The 17,747-nt window shown below is 44.3% G+C and overlaps 1 protein-coding gene across 31 annotated transcripts in view; it reads left to right on the top strand.

Annotated features, from left to right (window-relative positions):
- The window catches only part of tcf7l2 (transcription factor 7 like 2), a 93,306-nt gene that overhangs the window by 47,762 nt on the left and 27,797 nt on the right, over positions 1 to 17,747 (top strand). The gene's annotated exons all lie outside the window — the stretch shown is intronic.

Raw genomic sequence — 17,747 nt, 5'->3', positions numbered from 1 at the left:
TAGTCATGACTCTGTTATGCACCATTGTGTTTGGATGTCTTGAGCTGTTGCAAGAGCTTTTAAAGAAATAGTGTAGTCATAGCAGGGTCTGTGTGCGCCGCCAAGCTTGAGCGTGAGAAAGGGCTGATAAAATGTGATTAAATGTGATGTGACATTGGTAGAAAACCTGGGTAAATACTCAACATGGTCAGTTAAATTCCCTTTTTTCTTTTGGTTGATGAGGAATGCCCTTAAATATGCAATCACAAGTTAAGAACCCTTTTAAATACACATATACTTTCTGTGCTGGAAAGCAGCACTGTCAGAGATTAAATCTGCATATTGTGCCACTGAGAAACATCTTCATTCGTGTGCCCTTTGTGGGATTTTTTAGGAATAGATCACCAACCTGGCGTTGGGTTTTGACTCCAGCCAAAGCTCACTGTGGCTACCCTGCAGCAGCTAATGCAGACCACATGCTTGAGCTTCGCATCTGCATAAGTACACACCTGTTTAAACTGAGGACAGTCTTTTACCTCAAACAGTAAATTCAGGCACACTCACGCCAGAGGCAGAGCAGCTGCGCAGCCGGGTCACGTCGGAGTCATTGTAATCCTCCTTGACATAATGTAGTCCTTGTGTTTGGCTGGGCCTGTGTGTGTGTGACGCAAGAGAGAACGGGGAGAAAGATATTGTGTGTGTGTGTGTGTGTCTGTGTGTGCAGGTGGGGTTGTGTGATCTGGATACTCGGCGCTTTCAAAATAAGTGTTTTTGTGTATGCGTGTGGTAGTGGGCCTTTCTCTCCTGGCTGGTAGTCAGTGCTGCGTAATTACCTGGCTGTCTGCCACCGAGCCCCACTGGAGCAGAGACAGAAGTGGAGCTGTGTCTTACACAACGTAACACAGCAGCCCGTCTGAACCGCTGGCCCAGAGTTTGTTCAGCTTTGGGGTCTGGACACAGCATGGGATCTCTGCGAACGCTGGCGAGGTCAGGCGAGATTTATAAAAGGCTGATGAATCAAAATCTATATATTTAGACCTGATGTTTGGAGCTAGTTTCATGAAGAATATAAAATAATATGGACTTATAGTCACCTGAGATCTTAACAGCTGTTGTTGCCGGGATCATGATAAATAGTAGTGCAAAATATTCAGCTGATTGATTATCGATTCATTACAAAAAAGTCAAACATTTGCGGGTTCCAGCTTCTTAGTCGTAAGGATTCGCTGCTTTTCCTCATCATTTATGATAGCAAACGTCTTTTGGTTTTGGACCGTCGGTTGGAAGAAATAAGCAATTTGAAGACGTCACTGGGGCTGACCCACCCACATTGCTTGTTCAGGCCGATTATTAGAAATCAAGAGGCTGAAAATCAAAGATATTTTGGACTGAGATTCATTTGCAATATAATATTTAAATCTGCGTGTCAAGGTTTCCATCACCCATTGAAGGAATGAACCTAAGGAATGTTCTTAAGTACAATATTCAGGTACTTGACGACTTCTACTACTTTATTTAATACATTTAGTTAATGTTACTTTGCAGATTCAGATTATTTAGTTGTTGTTACCAATCAGACATTGTTGTGGGTGGGACTCTGTGTGAGAGTATGCTGAAGAAGCACATTTTTAATACGCTTATTATTATTAATATTGGCCATCTGACAGAGAAAGATCACAAATATTGATAACTGAAAAATGCTGAATATCGGCCCCAGTGATTTGCCAGGTTGATAATCGGTCTAATTATCACAATTTTATGACTGAACGAATAATTGATTAACAGTGAAAATAACTGTCAAATTGATCATTAATGACAATAATTGCTAGTCGGAGCCCAGGTCCCAAGATGACGTGTTCAAATTGCTTATTGCTTGTTTGTCCGACCACAAGTCCAAGAGCCAAAAAGCATTACTTAATTACTAAAATAATAATTATTGTCCTCGATTTGATTTACATTGCTGAATTGGCTTACAGATTAATCATTTTTAAGTCTAGTTGTAAATCCAGGGCCACACGCCAGAGAATATTGTGAAATTCTGCATCACAGCCACAGGGCAGAGAGCTCTTTACTGACAGACGTAGACAGAAACAGGCCCAGCCAGTCTGAAGTAAGAAGAAGCCACAAGACAGATTTGTATCTTCGGCGTAAAGATCATCTCTCTCAACTTCATTTGACTCCTCATTGCTTCAACAGTCACCGTGGAATCTGATATCTGCTCTCACACTGAGGTGCCCCCCCCACCCCCACCTGTAAAGGCCAGGCTCCGGGTGCGCGGGGGGCGAGCACGTGGCACACCGCAGTGTCAGCCTGCCTCTCCCACCATTTTAATTGTTATATCTCCTCAGCCTTGATATGAGCAAAAAGGGAGGCCTCGGCAGAACCTGGCACATCAAAGGCTACCTCCCCTAGTCTTACAAGTTGCCTGTCTCTTTGGAGGAGCGCGGGCTTCGGAGAGCCAGAAAAGGGGATTGGAGAGGCAGTGTGGATTCCCGGCTGGAATGAGTTTGATGGGCTAATTGTAGCCCCCAGTGGACACAGGCACTCATCACAGAGGGCTGGCAGAGAGGGGAGCTGAAGCTGAGCATGAGGAGCTGTGGTGGCTGGAATACACACTCCTGCAAGCTTCACCCCTTCATCTCCTGATATCTGCACGCGGCTCTCCGGTGCCTTTGATTGCCCGTCCTGAGCGCATATGGATGTCAGAAATATTCCCAATGTATATCCCTCTTTTCCTCACCCGTTCGCTTCATTTATTGTGCTGCACATTTCAGTCTTCCTCGCCTCTGTAAAAAAAAACCTGGCAACTCCCCCGAGTAGCTCATCTTTGTTTTTTCTCACAAGGCTGCATTTTTTTTTTTTTTTTTTTGCCGTCATGTTTCTTTTTCTGAGATGCAGCTGTAGGCCTAATCTGCTCACTTTGACATTCACCATCGGAAGAAACACTTTCTCCAGGCGATCGCGCACATTAATGATGCAAGCGCATCAGTGAGCCTCGGCGCAGAGTGCACGCCGGTCACTACATTTAATAAGCCCTTCTGACCACGCGGAACCGCAACAACAGATAACAAAGGGAGTGTAATGCACGGACAAACATGTGCAATCCTTGTGCCGTACTACCAACCAACATTACCAACTGGCTCGACTGTAGTGGTGATCAAAAAAAAAAAAAAAATGCTCTCCGCGGCTTTGAACAGTTCTCTTTTTTCCCCCATCTGCATCAAAAAGAAATCAATAGCCAAAACTTTTGAGCTCGTGTATCAGTTTTTTTTTTTCCCCCCACCTCCTTCCCCTGCCGCCAGTTTGGCAGTTGTACATTACGCCACAAGAGTAAAACACAGTTAAAAGGAGAAAGGCACAAGGAGATGACACCGGCGAGGAAGCGGCTCGTGTTGGGTAGGGCCCTGGCTGGGAGAAAAATCAATGGGAGGGAACACTTCCATACACGGAAATGGCACAATGGGAGGGAGAGGAGGAGGGAGTGAAGATGTGTGTTGTTTTTTTTTTTTGTTTTTTTGTTTTTTTTATATATATATAAACTGAAAAATGATGCATTTGTTTTACCCAGGGAGAGAAAAAGCAAAGACGAGGAGAGAGAGAGAAAGAGAGAGAGAGAGAGGAAAAAAAAAACAGTCTTCTGAACATCTTTTGAAAAAAGCAAGTTCTTTGGTGAGGTTGAGTTGTGTGGTTAAGGTTTGTTTTATCCAACTGTGCGGAAGCGTGTGTAGCTGTCTTTCAGGTCTCTTTTTAGTTGAAGCGCAGAAAGACTACTCATGGCATGTTCAAGGGCACTCGGTGGACACGGATGCCCTGCAGGAGGCGGAATTATGAATACAACATGAGTAAACAGACACCTACATATACTATTAAAATAGTAAGCCTAGTACTTGGCAAGAGACAATCCTAGGAGTAGTAATTTGAGCTGGTCCGTAGCAGCTCAACCTCACTCTTTCGCAGGGTCATTGAAAAAGACTTGTGAAAAATCAGCTCTAATTTGCCTGATAGTAGAATGATTTGCACATTGGCAGTAATGTATTCCTGTGTGCATTCCTCCAATACAACCCTTTTAGTATTCAGTTTAGTGATAAAGGATTTTTTTACACAGCAGCTGTGAACAAAGAATACAATAGCACACAAACTCGAAACACAATTCCAAGCCTGAGCCTTGAATGCCATTCAGACTTCACTGTGACTGAGCGAACCCATTCAGTGGGAGTACGCGGCAGTTGGAGAGATGGTATCAAGTTGCCTGCAGATGGAGGTCAGTGTGACTGGCACAGTTGGCACCTTGGCACGGCGGCACAAGCTGCAGCACTCAGCGCCGCAAAGGATGCGTCGACTGAAGGGGGGACTAGGGAGCGCGAGCGTTCCTCTCACTTCTCCTTTTTTTATTGTCTGCGCTTCCTGTTTTGAAAGCCATTAAGGAGCAAATTTCCTCACAGCGAGAGGGGAGATGAAAAGGCCCCGTCTTTTGAAACATGTCCAAGCACAAATGTGAAAAAGAGGGGGAATGATAGCTATCTGTAAACATCTCTGTCGAGGGGTCGACGGAAAAGGAATTGTGAGGGAATGATACATTCATTTGCGTTCTCTCCCTCTCTCTCTTTTTTTTTTTTTTGATTCGCTGATGAAAGAGATGCTGCGGTTTTTTGTTCCGAGCCAGCTGTATTGCTCTATTCACAACCACACTAATATACCAGGGCAGGCTCACATAACTACACAGCCACCACCCCTCTCCCCCCCCCCTTCCGAAAATGCTTTGTGACATCTGCATCCACACATGTCTGCATTCACTGTAGCCGGTGAGTATTTATAGACGAGTTGGTCTTGTCATCCATTGATCCCTCCAGGTTCTCTGATCACAAAACTGCACTTTTAAACAGCTTTTATGTCGCATCATAAAGGTAATCTCTGCGCATTTGAACTGAGGCCACCTGAGGTTACCTGCAGAACCTGACCTGGTTATGAAGACTCAATCAGGGCCCCCTTGGCAGCTTTTTTTTTTTTTTTTTTTTTTTTTGTTTCTAAGTCCAACATGGGTAGCGTCAGTTAGCTATTTAAGTGTCACAGCTGTCATTTCTGTTTAGCTGGCATTCAGCATATTTACACCAGTTTCCTCTCAGTGGTGCTTGCCTGGTTTCTCAAGAGTAGCGGTAGCTTGGTGCTGCAGACTCTCCTCCTCCCTCTCCTCTCCTCTCCTCTTCTCCTCCCTCCTCTACCCCTCACTGCCCCCGAGCCTGGCCAGTCTGTGCCTCTTAATAAAACTGACAGGCTCTAATTGGGCTTAATTGCACCCTTCGGGCGTCGTCAAAAGGAGTGTTACTAAACAAACTGCAGGGTCTGCAAGCAGGCCAGCCAGTCTACGGCAGCGCATTGGCCGCTCGGCTCATGCCTGCATGTACGTGTGCAGATCGCCGAGGCCGATCGCGCGAATGTGCAACGCATGCGAGTGCACAATAGCGCGCCAGGAATGTGCATGGGTAAGCATCAAATTTAATTTCGCGTGGGCGTGTGTGCATGTGAGGTTTTTGAGGGATGTAAGCAAGCCATTCATTCCTCGCAATGAGCCAAGTGAACAAGAGCTCACAAGTCTGAGAATCTTATGCATTCAAGCAGGCGGCATCACCTGACTGTGAATCTCTCAGCGCTCTCCGCTGCTAAATCGACACCGACAGTAAAACAAGAGTGCGTCTGTGTCTTTGAGGAAGTGTCTACAACTCCAGGTGTCAGAAAAGCCTTTTTAAATCCCCGCTATTATGAAAAAACCCCTACCAAACAAATCCCGCCTTGCTTTTCAGTGGTAAAAGCCCCCCCCCCCCAAAAAAAAACGATGAAGATGGAGTAGCGCTCCACATCCCAGTAGCACCACCTCCTGGTTAACGGACAGGGGCGATCATGATCACGGCTCTAATTCACAGAGGCGGGGCCCGGCACCCGCCACATGGGCCTTTGCTGGGTCACTGAGCACAATCGATGGAGGGCTCCAGATGCGATTGAGTCATTGAAATGGCAAAGCCCAACTTGTGTGTGTGTGCATGAGATGGAGAGTGTGAGACTGCGGTGACCCCTAAAGCTGCGACCCGCGAGGAAAAAGGAGAGATAATTACATTGAGCGCAGCGCTGTGCTAAAATTCTTCTGGCCATTTGTGTGTCGCCCCCCCCCGCCATTTGAGCTATTTACTCATTACAGCATTTTCACAGCCTGTTAGTCTTCCCGAAAAAGTTTGGGAGTTCCAGTTTTGTTTTTGAAGACGTGCAGCTTGATGCGAGAAATGCCACAAACAGAACGGTTTCCATTGTGTTGCGGAACGTTACGCCAGAAAAGACACGGGGAAGGAGGCATCCACTGTGTTTTTGTTCGGAGCTTAAAAGTCATGTAATGATGCAGTGACTGAGCTGGAGGCCCCATAAAGACTGGAAGGGCCTCATTTCAGTGGCCTGCTGCTGCTCCAGTGCCTGACTAGCTGACTCCGTCACCCCTTCTTTTAGGAAAAGAGGCAGAGCACATAATTAAGATATACAGCCCAGGGTGGACTGAATATATAGACTGAAAGTATAGAGGAGCAGACCAGTCGGTCTCAATCGCAGCCTGTGGTTTAGTGTTTGGCTGCAGACGGTGCCCAGACCTGCGCAAGTGTGTGTGTGAGTGTGTGTGTGTGTGTGTGTGTGTGTGTGTGTGTGTGTCTGTCAGCAGTCTGAGCAGCATGCTATAAAAGGCTGGTGAGTCGAGCCATAGCCTCTCTGTGTGTCGGGGTCACAGCGAGCCAAACTGTTTGTGCGTGTGTGCGAACACGTACCGATCCCTATGTGGGTATACTATGTATTTATTTGTGTGTGTGCGTGAGTGTGTGAAGGACGCTCCCTGACCCACAGTTCCTTCCCCATTCCGTTTCCCAGTACTCATCCCTGTCGTAATATATAATCCTGCTGTCTTGGGCAATAGTGTGAATCTGAGAGGACACATCCTCCTGCTCCTTGACTTTAGGCCTCACACACACACACACTTTTTTTTTGCCGCTCACGCCTCAGTTGTCTCAGCGCTTTGTCACTCTCTAATGATAACTATCCATCAATGGTAGGGGCGTTGCTCGTGGAAATGAAGATGGATTGAATTAGCGCTGAGTGCTCCGGCCGCTGTAACCCGTAATTACACTGTCAGGACCATTGAACCCCCCTCGACGAGACGTTGAACTTAACACATTTGCACCAGTGTTGATTACAAGGTCTCTTAGTCCGGGCAGATTCACATCATGTAGTTCCTAATGGCAAGTGAAAGGGCCCAGTCATTTGCGGAGGATTAGTGCGTCGTGGTGCGTTCGCAGTGGTCCCCTCGCGGTGATCGAGCGGCTGCAGCAAATTTACCCTCATTGTTCGGAAAGTGGAAACAATAGCAGAAGCTTCACGCGGTCCCATTGTCCCGCCATGAACAAACGCACGTTTGGCTGCTAATTAGCTTTCATGTATCAGCGGAAAACACGGCTGCATTTGCAGTTAAAAGGACGTCCATGAGAATTCTTGAATGGGAGCTGACATTACACCATTGGTCTTTGAAGAAACACAAACACAGATAGCGCTTACAATTTGGGGCACGGTAAAAAGCACAAACAAGCCAAACTCTCACCCCCTCCCTCCCCTCTCCGCCACCCTCACTCCCGTCTGTGGGAAATGAAAATTGGGCTGAAGTGTTTGTTATTAAATACGTCCGGAGGAAACTCCAGGAAATGGACTTAATTTCATATAGAGGCACATGACTCAGAGGATCTTAGCGAACCAATTAACCTCACCTCAGCTCATTAAAAACTCTCCTTTCATGGCCAGAAGCAGCGACTCATCCGCTAACACGGGACATGAAAGCGCAAATTTGTCCATCCAAAACTCTTAAAAGTAATTGGAAAGGTAGATACGAAGGGCCAGTAATCTAGTGACACAGCCTAACTCGAGTGAAGTGAAAATAGAGGTGATTATTGAGAACAGGGTGCGATGGGTGGATTGAAAGGACCCATCGCACGCGTTACCCTGGACTTGCATTCAGCTCCTAAAAGTTGCTCCTTGGGATTAAGACAATTTCGCCAAAGGTCACCGCACGGCAACACACATCCCTCGCACAATAGATGTCGGTTCATTCAAAGCGGGGAGAGTTGTTCTGCAAATATTCCGACGTTTTCAAACGTTGCTGCATTTAAATTGAATGTTTTTTCTTCTCAAAATTGCCATAAAAGAAACCGCAGTGATGTGAGGAATTTCTTTTGGAAAACCTGCCCTGGGATCACAACAAAAACACCCTCAGATTTTTATCAACAGAAGGAGAGCAAAATATTTCTTTTTGTATTTTACCCGAGGATCAGACGTGTGCGGCGGTGTTGTCCTGCTTTTTGTTGCTTAGCTCAACACGTTCCATTGTCGCCTGGGGTTTTCTCTTTCAGTCTCATTGAAAGTCCATTTGTGTCAACCCGACGAGAGCATTAATATTAGTCATAAGTTGGGGATTACGGCGCCATAATTGCGTGTGCGCCGCGCTCTGAGTCGTTTTCAGCACATAAAACATTATTTCGGGGGCCTTTGTTGAAACTATCTAATGGGCTAATGGCGTTGAGAGGAGCCATTCAGCTCTTTTTTCCACGCCAGCGCGCGTTGTCTGCGCGCGAGCGCTCGTATGTGTGCGTGCGCATCTTGGCTCACACTGTGCACACTCATCAAGCCACATGCAAACAACCAAATCTCTGTCATCTGCATCAAAATAATTACAGAGAGATAAACACAACATTTGACCATTTTCACAGTGATCTAATCTGAAGCTGGGCTGTGAAAGCGCATGGGGGAGATGATCAAATCCCTGCTTAATGGAACTGATCACTGCTGTGTGTTCAACATTCAGCCGACAGCTGATACAGATGCATCTCCTCGTCTGTCTCTGCTTTCAGCCGCCTGTGTTTAGAGCAGAAATTAGGGGTAAAAATTAGGTCAAGTATTAATTTGGACTTTGACTGTGTGACCCGTTTTGACTTGCGTGGATCAAATGTGAGAAATGAAGCGCCAGGCCTTTTGTCTGGAGGTCAGGGTGGCGATGAACTCGGGAGTGGATTGGTTTCAGCCCTACCGCTCCACGCGCCTCCATCTCCCTTTAGCTAGAAGGCAAACGGCATCCGAAATCTGATTAGCCTCCATTATAAAGAGTGATATTTTCATCCCGCCGGTTCTCGGCACTGCGTCAGAGCATTCGGTCGCTTTAATGCCGGGAAAAGCCTGCTCTTTTGACAGATAGTAGATATTCCCGACATCACTTGTTTGGACATTTCTGTCTTTTGTGACATGGAATAAAAGACGGGCAAGAAAATAAAAAGCAACTAAATAATGTCAAAAGATCAGAAATCAATGGGCCGGAGGAACGTGATCCGCACGGCTCCGCATGTGACTCCCCCACCCCTTCCCCGCATTACGAGTGTCTTTCTACAGCCACTAAAGTTGCTTTTGTTCACCCCCTCGGAGACGTAACTCAAGCACGAGGAAGCCGCCTGACAATGTTTGGATATCGGCAAAAAATAGCCCCTTACTTAAAGGTTACCGGCCGAGGTTTATTGAGTTACACGTTCGTCAGTGATGGGAGACAGAAGAGTTGAGCCATGAGAGAGCTTCATTAATGTGTAGGTTTTGTGTTTCACATTTTTGATGTAGCCGTGATGTGGAGGGGCAGGAAATGATCAATGAGGCAGTGGATAAAATGGTATTTGTTTTTTTTGTTTTTTTTTTGGACTGATGCGTTTTTAAGAGCAACATCTGATCTTTGCAGCTAAATACATTTAAAACTATTTTAAAATCGGTTGCAAAGGGAAATCTGTTGAAAATGCACTGTAGTGTTTCCACCATAAATTTGTAAATAGAAAGAGAATACAGTGTTTATTACTAAAGGAAAAATGCTTTTAAATTTTGTTTTTAAATTGTGTAATTCCTTAAATAGAAGTGACATGTTTTGCAATAAATATATACCTTTATTTATACAGATACAATAAAATTAGCACAATTTCAATGCAAGACAAACATGATATAATAATAACTTTCGATTCGACACGCCTGTTAATTAAACAATATATGCTCTTTTTTGAAGATTGATTTTCAAGATTGATAAATGCTAAAAAAGCAACTAAACGTTTCTCTTCAAAGTGTCTTATTTCTTTTATCTGATAATAGCTCCCCTTGTTGGATGAAAATAGACACTGCATTTATTATCTCCGAGCATTTTTCTTTTTTGTTTTTTGTTAAAGTTGCGGGTCAACGGCGGGTTACTTTATCGGGCTCCCTTTAAAGAAATGTCGGGGCTGCATTTTAAAAAATGATTTTTACGGGTTACACCAGAGTTTACAGTATAAGGTTTCAACTTCTGTTGGAGTTGTGATCTGTTCTAATGAGAAAAAGAAAAATGCAGCGCCACAATGCTTTGTGTCACCCACTGAGGCTGAGAGATAGACACAGGATTAAAAAAAAAAAAAAAAAGAAAGAACGAAAGAGGGGGAAAAAAAACAATTTCTGGACATTTCTAGGAGATAAATTTAATTTCTTTGCTATTTGGAGGTCTTCTTTGAAAATGCAATTGTAATGAACACATTCAAAACTGGAGAATAGATTTACCCTCGGCTTCAAATAAGTCGGCGTTATCGGACTCTGTCATTCGCTCCTTCCCATTTTCGAGCTGCTAATTGATGTTTTTGATGTCGGCGAGAAAATTGAAGAAAATGTCATGTGTGAACCGGCGCGGAAGTTAATAAGATTGACTTCGTTGACTGAATTCACAATGAGCGAAGGAGAGGCGTGTAATGGGGACTGCTGCGAATTCGCCCGTCCATCTGCCGAGGGATGAAATCGACACCTAGCGCGAATGGGCCCGTAGAGGTCGATATGGAGGGATGGAGCATTTGGGATGCCCCCTCCACCTCCGGGGGGGGAAAGTACTTTTTTTTCTCCCCCCCGTCTTAGCAGTCGGGTTTCGGTTTTGTTTCCCACTGATTGGAGTGCATAAGCAGCTGTTTTTCCAGAGGGCTCCCGTCCCCAGCCCGGGCCCGGCTTTTCCGTGGCCTCATCTCCCAGGGCCGCCTCCTTTTTCGAACAATGCTCGTTCTTAATGCTGTTTTGATTCTGAAAAGCCGCAGAGCTTTAAAAAGGTTAGATTAAGATGTGGCTAAAAGATGCACCAATATCAGTTAGGGTCATTGCATATGCTTGGCCAATGTGTAACAGAGCCTGAACTTAAATCCCCTTAAATAAAAGGATAGAAGCACCACCGGGGTCGCTCCATCTTGAGCCATTTATCGAGTGCTGGCTGAAAGCCAGACGAAGCCGATTCACTTCTCACGTCGTGTCGCTTAAAGTGAATTTCATCGAAAAATCAAATTATTGGTCCGAATTTTTACCAATCGTTAATAATTGTATGATTTGTTTAAAAGTATTTATTTGTGGATTCACTTTAAGGTGTAATGGGTTCTGCGTTTTTAATTGGGGCACAGATTAGTTGAGTCTGGTTCAGTGCTTCTGATTATTTTTCCCGGCCTAAAGGGGACCGAGCTAAACCCCTAACACGGCCAGTACCCCTAAGCGCTCTTCTTTTTGAAGACACCAAACAAAACAAAAAAAAAGTGGCCTCTGCTAGCGTTCGGCCCTCCGAGGATCGCGGATAAGGGACATTATTCTCAGAATAGGCAATTAATTCCGCTGGCAACGATCGGTTAGAGCTTCTTCCCCCACCGCCCCTCCAAATGCCCTCCTCTCCACCCTCCACTCGCCATTTGAAATGCTAACACAATGAAATATTTTTCTATTGGTCCGTGTCCCTCGGCTAAGCCACCGCCGCGGGCAGAGAATTTCATCGACTGATGAGACCACAGGCATGCCCGATAAAAAGGTTAACTGTACGTGACACGCACTCCAAGCAGCCCGCGGTACCTTGAACTCTCAAGTTCTGTAACTTTTATTTGACTTTTTATTGTTAGCGAGGCCGGGCTTGTTTGGCCGCGGAGGCCGAAAAAAAGCGAAGCGGCTTTCTGTCGCCGTGTGACTAAGAAATGAGCTGAACGTGACCGTTTTTTGTTTGGGGGGTGTTCCTCATGAAGCAATTTCCTTGTTTTTGATTGTGCTTTTCCTGCGACGAGATTTTGCCGGCGAGCCGCCATTGTCCGCCGATTATTTGACAGCTTTTTTCTTATAAAGGAAAAATGGGCTATAATCAAATGCAATGCCTTTCAGATGATAACTCGGGATGGTTTTATCCATGTAACGATCCGTGTTCCTGGTGTGATTGAGGAATTAATTTGTCGAATGGTGGAAATATTCTCCATGAAGAAACTGAAATTGATTAAACACAATAATTGATAATATTCAGATTTGCACTGATCTATTATTGTTATGATTATTATTGTTATTATGGCGCTACCGAAACCTTCAGCTTGTATTTACAATTTCCCTCCACACGGTACACACTTTGTTTCCATTGTGTTGGATTTTTACAATAGCTTGGCTCTGCTGGGCGAGAATAAAGAACAAATCCAGGATGGCACATTTCTTCCACCTTCAGGGATCGGCAAGGTAGACTGCCAGAGAGTGGGAGGAGGATTCCAGGCTGTTTTTAAATTGTTAGTAAAAGATATATGGGCACAGAATAGGTATGGATGCTGCAGTACCCCCCAACCCCATCTTTCATGCACACAAACACACATGCACGCACGCACACACACGGAGTGCTGTGCGAGGACTGAGGCAGGTGGCTCCCCATGGCTGCAGCTTCATGACAACATGCCATTAGAAATAGCAGGCCTGTTGATCAATCCTGCCGACATGACAGCTTCGCCGCGAGGCCTGGCTCTTTGAGTGCCGACGCCGCGGCAGCTCCCTCTCCCGTTTCTCCCCACTAATTGGTGAAGGTTTCTCTTATATATGCTCGTGGCACAGGGCTTTTTTTTCCTCTCCTCCACCTCCTCCTCCTTTTCTTCTTTTTCTCCCTCTACCTCTTTTTTTTTGCTTTTTTAGCTCCAGCTCCTCTTTTCCCCATCCACCCCCCTCCACCTCTGCCACCCATCTATCTCTTTCTCTGCATATATATATATATATATATATATATATTTATATATATATATATATATATATATATATATATATATATATATATATATATATATATAAAATCAAATTTTTGTTTTTCATTTTAACATTGTCACAGTGAAGCGATAACTTCTGGTGAGATATTGCGAGCGGGTTGAGTAAAAGGATGTGTGTGCCGCGGGCGCTGTTCGTTCTGTTTTTTTTTTGCGGGACTATTGGAGCTGGGATTTGACATTGACTCTAGGCAATGTGCATCAGCACCACATACACAATGGGGATCATCCAGAAAGAAAAAAATAAATTAATCTCTGTCAGGTGAAATGAAGGAGAAACTAGGCCTTTGATACGATTGCACTTTTTTTAATTGCACGGTTTTATTTTGACAATTTCGGCAAGGCTGCTAAAAATACCATATCTGTGATTAAGTGACACTGTGTCATTTACATTGAGACTCATTTATTTATTTCTCCCCTGCCCTCACAAACAGTTGTGTTGCGGAATCCGCATTTGTGTTTATTTGATTTATCACGTAATCCCTTTCTTTCTCATCAAACAGAATTAAGTTGCAAAACGTCAAAACAATTGTCAGGAAATGGCTGCGTCGTCGCTCGCTGACTTGTCACGGCACGCGGGTGCTGCGTTTCTGATTCCACCAGCGTTTTTTTTCTTTCTTTCCCGCCCGGCGCATCACTCTTAAACGCCACCCACTCTGAATCTCTCCCAACTAAATAAATGAGGGGGGAGATAAGCACACATTAAATGTTTAACTGTCTCGCATTTGTCATCTGTTTTACCCCTCTTAATTAAACAGACGCAGCTTAGCCCCGGCACTCCAAGTGCAGACACACACACACACACACCGCCTGTGAGCGCTGGAGCCTGAGCACAAACACTGTCCTGCCGATGATTAATTTAGCCGTTAATATTTATTTTACTCAGTCGTGCTAAGTTAGCGGCTCAGTGGAGGGCGGACGTGAGATTTCCCTGTTCTCACTCTTGTTAGATTCAGGAGGAAAAGATGGATTTCTTGTCCATTTTTTTGTTGTTGTTTTCTCGTGTATTTATTTCTACATTTGTCCCGTAATGATTTCAGCTGGCAGAGAAGAGGAGAGGTGTTCTGTGGGGCCGGCTGTGATTTGTGTCTGCTTCAGTATATTACGGTGATGTGGTGCATGTTGGAAACATTAACTGCTACCTCCACCCAGTGGCACAAAATGAAAAAAAAAAGAAAAAAAAAAGGCAGGTGTGATTGGCAGCACACAGTATTTAATGTAGTGGGAAGACTTGCCTTAAGCGTAGAGGGGGATGTATTCACCGCACAATAGTGCTGCTATCTCCCACTCTGCATTGTCTCTCTCATCGCCGACCTTATTACATGCCGTATTTGGCATGAAGAATCCCCCTTCTTATCGACACTGAATTTTAATGCCAGCGCGCTTAGATGGCCGCCTCATTCTAGTAGTTTGTTTTGACATCATATTGCATTTCCCTGTGTGTTTGTGTGTGTGTTGGTTTATTATTTTCCTGGAGAATCAGAAAAGGAGATCTGTCTGCACCACTGTGCTCTCAACTTGCTGACTCTCTCTGTAAAAAAAAAAAAAAAAAAAGAAAGAAAGAAAGAAAGAAACATGCGGCCGCGATTGAACATTGTGTGGCAAACCGGTGCTCTGCCTGGGTTTTCTCGGGGCATCGGCGGCAGACGTGGAGAAAAGGGAAAAGGGGAGAGAGAGCCGGAGCCTGGGCCCGGGGTGAGTGGGAGAAAAAGAGGAGAGGAGAATTGGGGGGTTCCTCTGAAGCCCCCTCTCCAGATCCGAGGAGCAGAGCGGGGATCAAAGTGGCTTGTTTTATGTGGCTGGTGCGAGACTTTGAAGTCCCAGAGTCACCTACAGCACTCACTTCATCAAGTTCACTAGTGTCTTAATAGCAGATCAATAAGTTTCAAAGTCAGAGAGTTAATTTGATACTAGCGCTGATGTGATCACGCTGGGCCACAGAGCTGCCTGCTCCGCTCCCCTCGCTCGTCTCTTTCCCTTCCCCGTCTCTCCTCCTCACCTAGATTGGACCTGTTTTAGGCTCTCAACTCGAATTAAGCCGCCGTGGGATTCTGTGTTCGGTGCCTGTTTTTATAGGCAGCCTCGCGTGAGCGCTTAATCAGCGCCCGTGCTTGCTTCACCACAGTTGAAAGATTGTTTTTTTAATTGGAATTTCGCAGCCATTTGTGTTTTAAGACCCTTGTTTTACATCCACATTTTTAATGTTTGCCGTATAAAGGCTCTGCTCATTCATGTGAATTAAAACCCTCTCAGCTGCAATAGAACTGTTTTTATTTATTGACATTTAAAGCAACAAATCATTTAAATTTTCAGCCCCAGAATTATTTTTAAAAGACTCAAATTAATGTGATAAAATGTTTAGTTTATTTATGATTTGGCCTCTTGATTGTATCACATTTATCTTACTTAACTGCTGAAGACTAATTAAGTAGATGTCTCATTAAGAGATCTTTGTAAATATACATTTTACATTTTAATAAAATTATTTATATTTGAATGCATGTTTAGGTCACATTTTAACTAAATTAACTAAATATCACAAGTGATATCTTAAGTTTTAAATGTGAACGGAGTGCCAACGGAAAAAAAATATATCAATGCCGACGGCTTTTGGAGAATCAGGAGAAATGGAGGCGCTTTTCTTATTGCGCGCTATTCATTTCCAGAAAAAAGGCAGCACCATCTGTATTTGGTTCGGTGACACCAGCGAGGCTGGATCGGCACCTGGAGAACAAAAGGCCAATTTAGTATGTTCATCTAAGGGTTGCTAATGGTATTAGGGAGCCGGCAGGGTGGTCGGCAGGGGCCCGGCGCTCCAAGGTGAGCCCGCAGCTTGACCCCCGCACTCACAACAATTCACCGGGCTGCTGGCATTAGTGCCCCACATCTGCCATTTTTTTTCCCCTCATGTGACCCCCTGAATGCTTTTATTTTTATTGGGGCACAGAGAGAAAATACGTCTTAACTTGACCCGAATACCATCCCGCATTCGGCCGCTCCGACGACCGAAAAAATCATCGAACAGAGAAAAAGCCGATCGGATAACTCTGCAGAAAGGACGGATGCTGCGTTTAATGCTCGACTCTCTGTCGCTCAGAATTTATAATATGTGAGGAAAGAGAGAAAAAGGGTTGGATTTATTAAAATCATGCAAGAGAAACTGATGCTTTCGGTACAGAGGAATGAAGAAGATGGCTTGTCATCTGCTTAATTTTTCAAGACAGGTGCAGGTAGGAGTGCTCTCCCCGTTCAGGCAGATATTTCAGATATGAAGAGAGATTTATATTCAGTCACTGCAGAAATATTTCTGGTGTGAAAAATCAGGCTGACATAATTATTTGGAAAACGTTTAAATATTGTGCATTGTGACATATGTGATGGAAGTCTGGTAAATTGTGCAGAGAGCCGTGTTTGACAGAGCCGCGGTTTCCTTGTGTGAGGCTGTTTCTGTGGTAAGCGGGAGCAGGGAGACAGCTCCTGGGTGCAGCGGGTGGTGCTGATGGAGGCTGCCTGTGTGGTCCTCAAGCGGTCCGTGCTCCGCCGGGCTCTGCCGAGAGTGCTGGAGGTCCGTGGGCTTTAATGATTGTTTCATGTTAAATTTAGCGCCGGCGTCGTTCACAGAGCAGCGCTTGTACATCTTTATTTCTCTTAATGTTCCACCGAAAGGTGCAAGGAAAAAAGAAAGGAAGGAAAATCCTGATCATCTTGTAAAAAAAGAAAATCAAGGAGAATAAATCTGATCATCAAAAGGAAAAAAAAGAAGACGATGTTCTTTGAATTTACATTTTTTTGTGTGCCGTCATCAAAATTTTTTGTAATTTATGATTTCAATCCTTAAAAAAGAAAAAAAAAAAGGTTAGAATTAAGAGTGAAAATATTTCTATATTCCTCTCCTTTTTTCTCGAGGTTCCTGCTGTTCGTGCACCATGAAATCTTGCTTCATTAAAAGTGTATTAATCTTGTCTCGTCTCATGGGAGGTACCTTAAGATGATGCTGTGTCTTTTTCTTTAAATTGTTGGAGGAAAAAAAAAAATCTTCCAGATTTGGTCCCTGTCAGTCAGAAATAATTGTGTGCTTAATCTTGTCCCTGATGGATGACTTGGAGTTCAGCAATGGGCCAGCTCCAATGACAAATACAATATTAATATTCATTAACTGCTTTGACAATGCTAATTTTGATGCAGTAGTAAAGGGCCTTCCAAAGTTAGCGGCCAAAGCATCAGAGCTGAGCAAGGTGGCAAGATAATTTGTGCTGCTTTGCTGAGCTGAAGGCTTTTAAAGTCTTAAGCAGGGGGAAAAAAAGGCTAGGTACCACAAACAAAATAAAAGAGAAAGGGAAAAAGTTCAGACGCATTGGAAACCAGGACTGTGGAAGTAATACGATCAAGAGACGGCTACAAATATTTGACACCTCCAATGCTGCATCTTTGAGCGAGCCTTTTTTTTTTGTATTTAAACAAAAAAAAAAAAAAAAAAACCTACAACAAAAAAAAGGAGCACAACATGGTAAGTCAGCACATTTCTTGTTTTTTTGTTTGTTTAATCGTTTTGATCTTTTTCAATTATCGCTATTTGAAGATCAATAGTCATCTTTTTTTCTGCTGTGGTTAAAAGGCTCACAGCGGTGGTAT

The sequence above is a fragment of the Acanthopagrus latus genome, chromosome 20 (genome assembly GCF_904848185.1).
Source record: "Acanthopagrus latus isolate v.2019 chromosome 20, fAcaLat1.1, whole genome shotgun sequence".
NCBI lineage: Eukaryota > Metazoa > Chordata > Actinopteri > Spariformes > Sparidae > Acanthopagrus > Acanthopagrus latus.
Note: the sequence above shows the minus strand (reverse complement) of the source record. Positions and strands in the feature narration are given on the sequence as shown.